At 44.9% G+C, this 13,103-nt stretch overlaps 1 protein-coding gene across 1 annotated transcript in view; it reads left to right on the forward strand.

Annotated features, from left to right (window-relative positions):
* Positions 1 to 13,103, forward strand: part of SCARB2 (scavenger receptor class B member 2) — a 485,622-nt gene that overhangs the window by 262,876 nt on the left and 209,643 nt on the right. The gene's annotated exons all lie outside the window — the stretch shown is intronic.

The raw sequence follows: 13,103 nt of genomic DNA on the forward strand, positions 1-13,103 counted from the left end.
ATTTACAAGAGCCTTGCACTACAGAGAAATGATTTAAATTTACCAAGCACTCATGAGGGCTTATTTACAAGGACCTTGCACCACCTTTAAAGTCACTTTTAACATGGGGAAAATGACGTGAATGTGGCTCATCAGCTTTGTAAATTTGCCCCCATGTTGACTATGAAACTCTTGCAGAACATATTGTGAAACCTTAATGACTTCAAGAAACGTGTTTTTAAACCGGCAAACAATAAAATTATTCTCCCATATTCATGGTGTAAATTAAATATTTATTTAAAGAAGCACACACCATATTGACGTTCTTATGAAATGTAAAAAGCATTTCTTTTTAAAAAAAAAACGATTTTGTGGTTATAATTTGAAAACACAACACAGCTCCTATGTACAAGCACACCCTGTCAGTACTTAAATTTGCCAAGCACACATGGGGGCGTATTTACAAGGACCTTGCACCACGAGGAAATGCCTTAAATTAAAATGGGGAAAATAACGTCAAACTGATTTAAAGGCCTTGTAAATATGCCCCAAGCAGCCTATGAAACTCTAGCAGTACATATCAAGAAACCTAATTGACTTCAAGAAACGTTTTTAAACACATCAAGTAAAAGAATTATTCACCCAGATTCATGGGGAAGTGACTTAAAATGCCCTAACACACATGAAAGCGTATTTTTAAGGCCCTTGCACCATTTTTGCGTTACTTTTAACATGGCTATATAACTCAAAGAAACAAAATCTATTTGTAAAACACTTGACACAAAGCAACATTTTGCACCACGGGGAAATGCCTTAAATTAAAATGGGGAAAATAACGTCAAAGTGACTCAAAGGCCATGTAAATATGCCCCAAGCAGCCTATGAAACTCTAGCAGTACATATCAAGAAACCTAATTGACTTCAAGAAACGTTTTTAAACACATCAAGTAAGCTAATTATTCACCCAGATTCATGGGGAAGGGACTTAAAATGCCCTAACACACATGAAAGCATATTTTTAAGGCCCTTCCACCACTTTTGCGTCACTTTTAACATGGCTATGTAACTCAAAGAAACCAAATCTATTTGTAAAACACTTGACACAAAGCAACATTTTAAATACACAACTTTCTTCATAATTTTCTCCTTAAAGCATACTATTCTCTATTTAAATTAAATGAATCTTTTCTCACCTTAGCAAATACTTTTTGAGTTTTAAAACAGTCTCAAACACACACCAATTTGTCTTTAGCAGAGCAAAGGGTATGCACTCCAGAGGCTGCAACCAACAAAGGCACAGAAATGCTGTAATTCATCACACATATCTCTCATGTCACCCAATCAAAACTCTTCCCTCACTTTTTTCAAATCAACACCCTTCCCCCTTCTGCCCTTTCTGCCTTTTTTCCATAGCAACCACCTCCTGAAAGACCTCTGATGTTTGCAAGTTCACACAACAATGTTTCAATTGAACTCTGAACTCTCAGTACACCTGCGTATCCAGTGCAATCTTTCATAAAATGATTTTTTCTTGACCATTCAAATTACATCTTTCAAAGAACTCATCCATGCACCCTAACTTTCTGTTTTCAGCAATCAAAATCCACCAAACACTGCTACTGATTCATTAGCACAGAAACTCCACAGTTTTTTTCATTACATACTCCTACTGTTTCAACTGCCATTTCATTACCACACTTCATCTGACTGCAGCAGAACCTTCTCTCACCATGTTTTCTGTCTGGATTGTTGGACATAGTTACATCTACTGGGCTCAAAGGTATGCTGATAACAGAAATTTACACAACCTCAATTCTCAAAATGTGGAAATCAACTGGATTGGCCACAGAGGATTAAGATGTCACCAATTGATACCATTGGTGAAAACCTTTTTGCATTTGCCAAAACCTGACCTGTTATTGGGCACTGTGGAGGAAATGACTTGGGCACTTTGACTGGGGTAGGTCTGGAAATGCTTTTAAAGGACACCTTTGAGCAATTGATGGCACTTTTTCCTCAAACTGCCTTGGTATATTCAAATATATGCCAAAGACAGAAATGGAGGTGGTCAAACGAATTTTGTCCACAAATTGAGAAATCGAGGAATTATGTAAATAAGTCTGTTTCAGCTTACATGAGAGACCATGGAATGGGCTCCATCTACAACAATAACTTGCGTTACTACATGCAAGATATCTACAGAGAAGATGGAGTTCACTTCTCAGATAAGGGGAACAGAGTTTTCATCCTGAATTTAAGACTATGTATTGGTACCTACTTATAAGTACCTAAATCTACCACAGACCCAAAAGCTCTTCTCAGAGCTACCCTAACTATGATCACTATAAACAAATTTTTAATGTAACTTTTTTTTTACTAATTTTCACGATTTACGCTTTCCGGAGCGCTACCCGGTACGCGCACCGGATGCTAACCGCGCGAAAATTTGAAAAAAAATGTGGTTTTTTTCCCGCACATATGGGCCTCCTCAGCCACCCTCAGAAAACCTAGGGGGTCAGGATACGTGTACCATGCCCCCTTCTACCCATTCTGAACATTATTTGCCCTCCATCTTGTATCTCAATTCTACCGAAACACAAAATGGAGGACTCCCGTAACGCTGCCGGTTCGCGTACCGGGGCGCGCCCCGGGAAGCGCTCGCTTAAAAAAGGTGGGAAAGTAATTTACAGAAAAACCACTGGAGACACTTTCACCAAATATAGATTAGCTCATACTACATACCAATCCCTACCATTTTCACAAATTTGGTTGGAATTCCATTTAACCATTTAGCCTGTAGACCTCTCTAAATACCCTGAGGTAAATTACTTCACAAAACACATATGAAGTGTTGGAATTGACAACCAATTAAAATGTTACTTTCATTTTCTACTTTTTTTACCTGACATTTGATTGGTTATGTTCCTGAATATATATAAAAAAAGAGAGAGAAACACAGCCATTTAGACTACTACTTCCTGAAGTACATTGCGAGTGCATTTTCACTGACAACTTAAACTTGTTTTTAAAAGGTAAGATGTTATTTTATAAATTTGAAAGGAGAACTATGTTATGCACTTTAAATTAATTTGGGAAAACATTTTCAGATAGTTATATACTGTCTCTCTGTAAGAGTTAGACATTGAGAAAGGCTTGTTTATTATAATTATGGATTGATTTAGGTTTCTGTGCTATAATTATGAATTTACTTAGACTTCTTCACAGGCACTTTTTAATAGTACTACTTCACGCCTGAAACCATACAGTGCCCATAGATAACTTCTCTGTTATAAACTTTTATGCAAATTACAGCAAGAAAATGGAAGGAGAGCAGATTATTTCCTTCAAAATTGTTCTGGAGAACAACACAGAAAAAGTTATTGAGGACAATGATGACTCAGATTTCATGGATGAATCACGGGACCATGAATTAGTTCAATGTGTAGATGCAGTAGATTCGCTGATTGAAAATGAGGACATTTCCGACAATTTGTTGTTAAATGTTCTGTTAAATTTGGAAAAAGAATCACAAAAATAAATTTATATTTAATAATCAAAAATTGTTCGAGACTTTAATCATTTTTATATGTAATTCATAAACTAGTACCTAATTGATTATAATGTAAAGTCAGACTTATAGTATACTGTACAACTTTTTTATGTTACATAGTAATTTTGCTCATAGTTACTTCCTTTCTCCAACTATATTATCTCCAATGTGTATTTAACATCTCTTTTTCATCTCCTGCCTCCATGTTCTTTCTGCTTTCCTGACAGACTATGATATGGATTCCATATTCCACAATAACTTCTGAAACAACATGCAAGATATCTACAAAGGAGACGGTGTATATTAATTTTTTGACTCTGCATTGGTACCTACATATTGCTACTTAAATAAAAAAAAAACAAAAAAAAACAACAAAACGAACAATCAATAAACATACAATATTTGAAAAGTCTATCATTCTTTTTTCCTCATAGTACGCTCCCCGGACCGCTTCCCGGTGCGCGTACCGGGCGCTCCCCTCGCAAAAAAAACCGAATTTTTTTTTTTTTGCCCCGCGGGGCCCTTTTAAAGCCTCCACATCAAACCTAGGGGGTCAGGGAGGATCTACTATGCCCCCTTATGGTCATTTCCCCCTTTGTTTTGGCCTCCTCTTGTCTCTCGATCCTACCGAGAGACAAGATGGCGGCCGCTCCGGACTGTTTAGAATGTTGACAGACACCAAAGAGCCAATCAGCTTCGCTTCGCGAAGTTCTGTTACGCGTCAGGTACGCGAACCGGGGCGCTAACCGGAGCGCTGTTACAGATATATATATTTTTTTGAACGTTAATTTATCAAAATCCACTGGAGCACATATATTGAGACCTAGCAAAGGCACATCGGGCAAACAATATCTACAATTTTGCCAATTTTCGTGGAAATCCATTCAGCCGTTCGAGCTAAAAGTGAGTCCAACCGCCCTATGGAAAATTGCATAGGAAAAACGCGTTTTGGGACCCCCCTTTTTTCTCGCCCCCCCCTTGACAAAACCCCCCCAAATTTTCAGGGGCTGCTCAGAAACAAAATGTTCCATTTTCCTGAAAATTTCAGCCAATTCCGTCCTCAAACGCCAAAGTTATTCGACATAGAATTTTCAAAAATCCCATAGGAAAAAAATCCTAACTATATATACCTACTGGCGACCGCCAGTAGGTAATATATACATATATATAGGGGCCACCCTGTGCTCCTTCGTGAGGCCGCCCTGTAGGGTCATAAGCTCCAGTAACAGGGAACGCTTGTTGCGAGTTTGAAAAAATTGTTATGGAGGAGACTGACCCACCTGCGTCTTTCATCCTACTGAGGAACGCCACTTAAGCTCAAGACTTTGGCGCAGGGAAGGGATTCGGCCAGGATTACCTCCTGGCGCGAGCTTGCAGATTGAAACGGCATTCTGAGAGTCTACAACAGCCTACAGAGAGCAGTGGTATTTTCACTCACCTGACCGTCTTGAAATGAAAGACCCCCATTTCCAACGTGCTTGTGCAGACGAACGGAACTTTGCCATGGATTACATTCCTGCACGATGCACACTGGGATCAGTAGTTCGTGATGTGCAGTCACGTGATGGACCTATTTAATTCTGCTTGCACATACCTGGGCGCTTGTATTCCAGTCTGGGAAAAAGGCATGACGCCGAAACGTTGACTCATGGGAGCAGGCGCTTTTGAACTCAGAATTGAAATGTTATGTTATGTTATGTTAAAATGGGACTTTTATAGCGCAACGGCTACTCCAAAGGAGTGTCCCGGCGCTTTGAGCTCCAGACCATGGAAAAGAGCGAGAAACATAACAGTAACAGAACGGGGCCCAAAGAAGGGGAGGAATTATCCAGCAAACAACCAGGTTTTCAAGTCTTTCCTGAAGACAAGCCGATTTGAGGTGTTTCGCAGGGACAACGGTAACGAGTTCCATAGCTGAGGAGCAAGGAAGCTAAAAGACCGGCCGCCTAGCCGAGCCTTTTTAATGCGTGGTACCCGAGCCAAAGCCAAGGCTTCTGACCTGAGGGAACGTGCAGGTCGATAGAAGTCCAGCCTCCTCTGGAGATACTTGGCGCCATTGCCATGCAAGGCCTTATGGGCAAGAGTCATGGCCTTAAACAGTATCCTCTTCCGCACCGGAAGCCAGTGGAGGGATACAAGGAGATTAGAGGCGCTAGTGCGGCGATGAAGGCCAAAAATGGCACGCGCAGCAGCGTTCTGGGTGACCTGCAGACGTTGGAGGAGATATTCAGGCAAGCCCAGATATAGGACATTGGCATAGTCCAATCTGGACCCTATAAGGGCCTGAACAGTGATCCTCCGATGTTGCTCCGAAAGAAGGGGAAAGAACTTGCGCAACATTCTGAGAATCCCAAAGCATGTTCCCGTAAGAGTGGAAACCTGGGATTTGAGCGAAAGCTCGTTGTCAATTTTAACTCCCAGGTTCTTGGCCCACTTAGAGGACTGTGTGGGAGGGAACATGTCGGCAGGCCACCATCCTTGCCAATCTGGTTCTGATGGGCATCCGAAGAATAGTATTTCGGATTTGTCCGAGTTGCACTTAAGGCTGTTATGTGAAAACCAGCTAAAAACAGCCCCAAGGCACTCACGGATCCTTTCTCCATCGAACTCTTCGCTCTTGCGACAGGTGAAAAGGAGCTGAGTGTCGTCAGCATAAGAGACGATCCGGGCCCCATAGGACTCCGCCAATGTCGCCAGAGGGGTCATAAGGATGTTAAATAGAGTGGGGCTCAAAATAGAGCCCTGAGGCACTCCGACTCCCAATGGCGGCATCTCGGCGGATCCGGGTGGGACCCAGACCGTCTGGCGGCGGTTGGCCAGAAAGGAAGAAAACCAGTTGAGCACCGTCCCCCCTAGCCCGATGTCACGGAGCCTGGTGAGGAGATCCTCATGGGGGACGGTGTCAAACGCCGCCGACAGGTCTAGCATAACTAACATCACCCTGCCTCCCATGTCCAGCACCTCTTTTACGATCTCCGAGACTTCCAAGAGCGCCGTCTCGGTACTTAAGTTGGAGCGAAATCCCGATTGGGATTCATGAAGTAAATCATTGGACTCCAAGAAGTTGGAAAGCACGCTGTGCACGTGTTTCTCCAAGATCTTGGTCAGTGCTGGAAGGAGCGAGATTGGCCTGTAGTTGGAGGGTGCCTCTGGGTCAAGATTGGGCTTCTTAATCAGAGGGATGACCATGGCTTGCTTCCAGGTCTGGGGCAGAAAGCCTTCGCTCAGGGATAAATTAAGAATGGGATTGGCTATGGGGTTGATGGCATCTGCCATTTTTGCCAGAAATTTTGCCGGGCACGGATCTAATGGTGAGCCCGACTTGAGGTTCCTCATCAAGGCTAAAGATGTGGCAACCGAGAGGGGAGGAAAATCAAGCAGAGCTGGGCCTGAGGGAGACAGAGACGCTGTCTCGATCGGCATCACAGACACGTCATCTGGGGCTCTCGGCGAAAAGGAAACCTGGATTTGCCTAATTTTGGTGGTAAAGAAATTGGCAATAGTGTTAGCCCAGGTCTCCGCTGGAGCACCCTGAGTGGAGATGGACCGGGGGCTAGTGAATTCGCGCACGATTGAGAAGATCTCCTTGCAAGAATTGGCAGCATCATCAATCCTTTTGGCAAGATATCGTTTCTTGCTCTGAAGGACTAGTTCATGGTATGACTTCATCATGGTTTTATACCGTTGTTTGGCCTCGGGCTCATACTGGACTCTCCAAGCCCGCTCCACCACTTTACATTGCCTACGGGCATGGGCTAATTCCTCCGTGAACCAGGGGGCAGAAACCCGTCGAGCAGCGGTCCTGGGTGACTGTAAGGGAGCGAGCTCATTTAATCTGGCCAGAAGCCAGGATTGCAGGCTCTCCAGATCTTTCTCCAAGTCCCCAGTACAAGCCACAGGGTGATCATCCAGAGCATGTGTGAGCATATCTGGGGACACCCGATGAAGTGCCCTATAACTGCTGCCCTGCTGTCTCGTGGCGCTAGCCGGGGAAGCCAAGGTAGAAGGTATTTCAAAATGGGCAAGGAAATGGTCAGACCAAACGATTGGCAGAAGTGTTACATTCATGATAGGTATGGTGGAAAAAACCTGATCAAGTGTATGGCCTTTATCGTGGGTCGGACCAGAAAGATAAGGGGAAAGACCCAGGGTGGATGCGAGATCTAACAGTTTGATGGCATTTTGGTCATTGTGGTCGTCCATATGGAAATTAAAATCTCCCGCAAGTAAGCAATGCTCCGATCTCAGGACAAGGACCGACATGACCTGTTGGAGATCATCAAGAAAGGAACCCACTGGGCCCGGAGATCTGTAGACAATCAGGCCCTTCAGTGCTTGTTGCGGCGATAGGGAGATGGTAAAAGCTAATGAGTCAGCCCCTTCGATGGTGTGAGTATGCGTGACCATGCACGAAAGAGAGTTCTTCACAACTAAGGCAACTCCTCCTCCCCTGCCCTTGTCTCTATCCTGTCGATAGATGGTATAATCAGTGGGAATGGCAGCCACAATGTCCGGGTGGGAGGAATCATTGGTCCATGTCTCCGTAAGCATCAAACAGGTGGGACTAGTCGTTGACAGGAGATCAAAGATCTCGAGTGTGACGATGCAACGACCTCGTATTGAGGAGTAGGCAGTGATGTTTTAGGCCACTCTCCTTAACAGGAACAGGGGAAGGGAGTGAGCGGACAGGGTGCCAGAAACAGACAGGGCACTTATGCTTACCCCTATATCGGCCTGGAAAAACTGACAAACACGACACATTACAATTGCGCAGCGAAAGGAGCTCCTGAGTGGAGTAGGAAAGCATAGTGGCCAGAAGTACCTGCCACGCCAAACGCCTCCGGGACGCTGACTGGCGCAGACGGGCAGGACTCTGGCACGACTCCGGCGCAGATCCGGCGCGGCCACTGATCGCGTCCGCTGCGCGGAGGAGAGGGTGAGCTTTTTGTAGCGCTGCTAGAGCGCGAGGGTGAATAGTCCTACCCCCAAGATGGCGGCCAAAATGAGATCCCAGCCCTCGGCGTCAATACTCAGCCGAGGGCGGTCTCAGAGTCCCAGGCAAGGGAGGGGGGGAAAGCGAAGCGCTTACAAGCGCTGGGAGATCAAGTGGCAGGCAGCGCTGTGCTCCTACACGCTTTTAACACAAGCGCGAGCACGAGCTGCAAAAGGCACACAATTAAAATGGCAATATTAAAATTACACGAGCAGAGTTACACAGCCAAAAGAAAAGTAAGGAGACCTCCCGGCTTTCCGCCTCAGGAGGGGAGAGGTAGGTTAGTAGCAGATGGTAATCACCTGCTAGATGATCCGCTTCCCTTTTGTAGCGCTGCTAGAGCGCGAGGGTGAATAGTCCTACCCCCAAGATGGCGGCCAAAATGAGATCCCAGCCCTCGGCGTCAATACTCAGCCGAGGGCGGTCTCAGAGTCCCAGGCAAGGGAGGGGGGGAAAGCGAAGCGCTTACAAGCGCTGGGAGATCAAGTGGCATGCAGCGCTGTGCTCCTACACGCTTTTAACACAAGCGCGAGCACGAGCTGCAAAAGGCACACAATTAAAATGGCAATATTAAAATTACACGAGCAGAGTTACACAGCCAAAAGAAAAGTAAGGAGACCTCCCGGCTTTCCGCCTCAGGAGGGGAGAGGTAGGTTAGTAGCAGATGGTAATCGCACGTTTCCTGCATTGGGCCTCACATTGTTTTTCCCGCCGTGATGGTATCTAGGGGGCCACCCTGTGCTCCTTCGTGAGGCCGCCCTGTAGGGTCATAAGCTCCAGTAACAGGGAACGCTTGTTGCGAGTTTGAAAAAATTGTTATGGAGGAGACTGACCCACCTGCGTCTTTCATCCTACTGAGGAACGCCACTTAAGCTCAAGACTTTGGCGCAGGGAAGGGATTCGGCCAGGATTACCTCCTGGCGCGAGCTTGCAGATTGAAACGGCATTCTGAGAGTCTACAACAGCCTACAGAGAGCAGTGGTATTTTCACTCACCTGACCGTCTTGAAATGAAAGACCCCCATTTCCAACGTGCTTGTGCAGACGAACGGAACTTTGCCATGGATTACATTCCTGCACGATGCACACTGGGATCAGTAGTTCGTGATGTGCGGTCACGTGATGGACCTATTTAATTCTGCTTGCACATACCTGGGCGCTTGTATTCCAGTCTGGGAAAAAGGCATGACGCCGAAACGTTGACTCGTGGGAGCAGGCGCTTTTGAACTCAGAATTGAAATAAAGCACGTTTCCTGCATTGGGCCTCACATTGTTTTTCCCGCTGTGATGGTATCTAGGGGGCCACCCTGTGCTCCTTCGTGAGGCCGCCCTGTAGGGTCATAAGCTCCAGTAACAGGGAACGCTTGTTGCGAGTTTGAAAAAATTGTTATGGAGGAGACTGACCCACCTGCGTCTTTCATCCTACTGAGGAACGCCACTTAAGCTCAAGACTTTGGCGCAGGGAAGGGATTCGGCCAGGATTACCTCCTGGCGCGAGCTTGCAGATTGAAACGGCATTCTGAGAGTCTACAACAGCCTACAGAGAGCAGTGGTATTTTCACTCACCTGACCGTCTTGAAATGAAAGACCCCCATTTCCAACGTGCTTGTGCAGACGAACGGAACTTTGCCATGGATTACATTCCTGCACGATGCACACTGGGATCAGTAGTTCGTGATGTGCGGTCACGTGATGGACCTATTTAATTCTGCTTGCACATACCTGGGCGCTTGTATTCCAGTCTGGGAAAAAGGCATGACGCCGAAACGTTGACTCATGGGAGCAGGCGCTTTTGAACTCAGAATTGAAATAAAGCACGTTTCCTGCATTGGGCCTCACATTGTTTTTCCCGCCGTGATGGTATCTAGGGGGCCACCCTGTGCTCCTTCGTGAGGCCGCCCTGTAGGGTCATAAGCTCCAGTAACAGGGAACGCTTGTTGCGAGTTTGAAAAAATTGTTATGGAGGAGACTGACCCACCTGCGTCTTTCATCCTACTGAGGAACGCCACTTAAGCTCAAGACTTTGGCGCAGGGAAGGGATTCGGCCAGGATTACCTCCTGGCGCGAGCTTGCAGATTGAAACGGCATTCTGAGAGTCTACAACAGCCTACAGAGAGCAGTGGTATTTTCACTCACCTGACCGTCTTGAAATGAAAGACCCCCATTTCCAACGTGCTTGTGCAGACGAACGGAACTTTGCCATGGATTACATTCCTGCACGATGCACACTGGGATCAGTAGTTCGTGATGTGCGGTCACGTGATGGACCTATTTAATTCTGCTTGCACATACCTGGGCGCTTGTATTCCAGTCTGGGAAAAAGGCATGACGCCGAAACGTTGACTCATGGGAGCAGGCGCTTTTGAACTCAGAATTGAAATAAAGCACGTTTCCTGCATTGGGCCTCACATTGTTTTTCCCGCCGTGATGGTATCTAGGGGGCCACCCTGTGCTCCTTCGTGAGGCCGCCCTGTAGGGTCATAAGCTCCAGTAACAGGGAACGCTTGTTGCGAGTTTGAAAAAAAAAAAATATATATATATATATCCACCACGACAATTTCAAATATAGATGGCACTCCACTCAGGGATGATTTTCAAGTTATTTATTTGTAACAATTGAGATCGCCTACGCGTTTCGAACTTCAGCGTTCTTGATCACGGCATCATTTTGGACAGTCAGCCCTTCTTTCCTTTCACATTTTATACACACATAGAGAATGCAATGCATGTTGGGACTTGTAGTGTAAGTACTTTTGTGTACATTTGAACAATTGTATTCATTTATCAAATCGCGCTCTATCCGTTATGTCCTTGTTTGGAAATATATTCTTGGGCTGAGTGCCCTGTTATGTGTGTTTTACACGTGTGTGTTTCTAATTTATACACACTTCTAAGTGCTTCTCCCTATGACTATGTGGTCTTGCGGTGAAGTGCTTCCTACGTGCTGATGTCTTTCTTCGCATTTCAGTTTTGTGTTTCTTATGTGTTTATGTTTACCTTGGCTATCAACAAATGGATGTGTTTACACATACAGATGTTGTAGGAAGTACTTTAGGTTCATGGGCTGAGTGCCCTGGTCACCGCAATTACTGACCACAAATAACTGGGAGATGTATTCTGCATAATTAACTATTAAGTGCATAAAACACAGATTTAACATGCGCTGTTCTTCAATTATTACAGCTAGCTCTGATGTCAATGTTTACAGATGTACATGTAATTCAGCGTCTCCATTAAGTCCTTGAGGTTGCATTGTTTTGAATCTCATGATGAGTCGTGACTCTAGTCGTCTCAATCTCAGTTTTCTGTCCCCCCCGCGTTCATGTTGCGGTGTCACGGCTAGACCTGAGTACGTCATATGATGCCACGTTTTTCCAGGGTGGGTGGCCATATGTTTTGCCATTGCGTACGAAAAGTCTTTGTTTTGTATCGCACGTGTATGCTCAAGGATTCGTTTTTTTAATGGACAAGTGGTACTGCCTATATAGTTTTTACCACAATAACATTGTAAGATGTATACCACGAAGGATGTTTCACAAGTTATCACATCTCTTATTTCAAAGTTTTTTCCTGACGGATCACAGATGTTTTTTAGGTTTTTTCCAATCTGGCACGCTTTGCACACTAGGCACCTTGTAAACCCTCTTTTTCTGATTTCTAACCAAGAGGGATTCTTTCTGATCTCAAAGTGGCTGTGTACTAGGTGATCTGATAAATTCGGAGCTCTTTTATAGGTCAATAACGGTCTTTCTCCTATATCCTTGCCAATGTCACCATCCTTTTTTAAGACATGCCAGTATTTCGTCAGTATTTTTTGTATTTTGTGACTTTCCTTCGTGTATCTCATTATCATTCTTGGTTGATCTTCCAATGTTGTTTCCACTTTATGTTCTTCTTCTGTAGATGTTTGTTCATCTGTATTTGTTGTTTCCAATTGTTCTCTTTTCCTTTTCTTTGATGGTGGCCTTTTCGTCTTCTTTCCGGGTATCAGCATTTCCTCTCTATGCATTTCTCTGGCTGCGTTTTCTCCTCTGACTATGTCGGTCATTTTGTATCCTCTCTGCATGAAGTGGGTTTTCGTCTCCTTGAACTTCTGTTCCATTTCATTTTCTTCGGAACAGTTCCTTTTCATACGGAGCAGTTCCCCATATGGTATGCTCTTTTTCAAGCTTTCAGGGTGGAAGCTCTGCCCGTGGAGAATGCTATTCGTGGCAGTTTTTTTACGATGTACTGTTGTCTCCAATTTATTGTTCTTCACATACACTTTCGTGTCCAAGAATTCTATCTCCTTAGAACTCAAATTGAATGTAAACTTAAGTCCAACTTCGTTGTTGTTTAGAATCTTGAAAAAGTCGCGAAATTCCTGCTCCGTTCCCCTCCACAGGAGGAACAAGTCATCAATAAAATGCAGCCATAACGCCACGTTGGCCATATGTTGTTCGTTTTCCTCTCCCCAAGCCACGCATCTCTCCCACCACCCCATCATGAGATTTGCGTAGCTTGGGGAAAAGGAAACTCCCATGGCTGTCCCGCAGCGCTGCATATACATCTTCCTATTAAAGAGGAAAACGTTATTGTATAA

The sequence above is a fragment of the Lissotriton helveticus genome, chromosome 2_1, assembly GCF_964261635.1.
Source record: "Lissotriton helveticus chromosome 2_1, aLisHel1.1, whole genome shotgun sequence".
Lineage (NCBI taxonomy): Eukaryota > Metazoa > Chordata > Amphibia > Caudata > Salamandridae > Lissotriton > Lissotriton helveticus.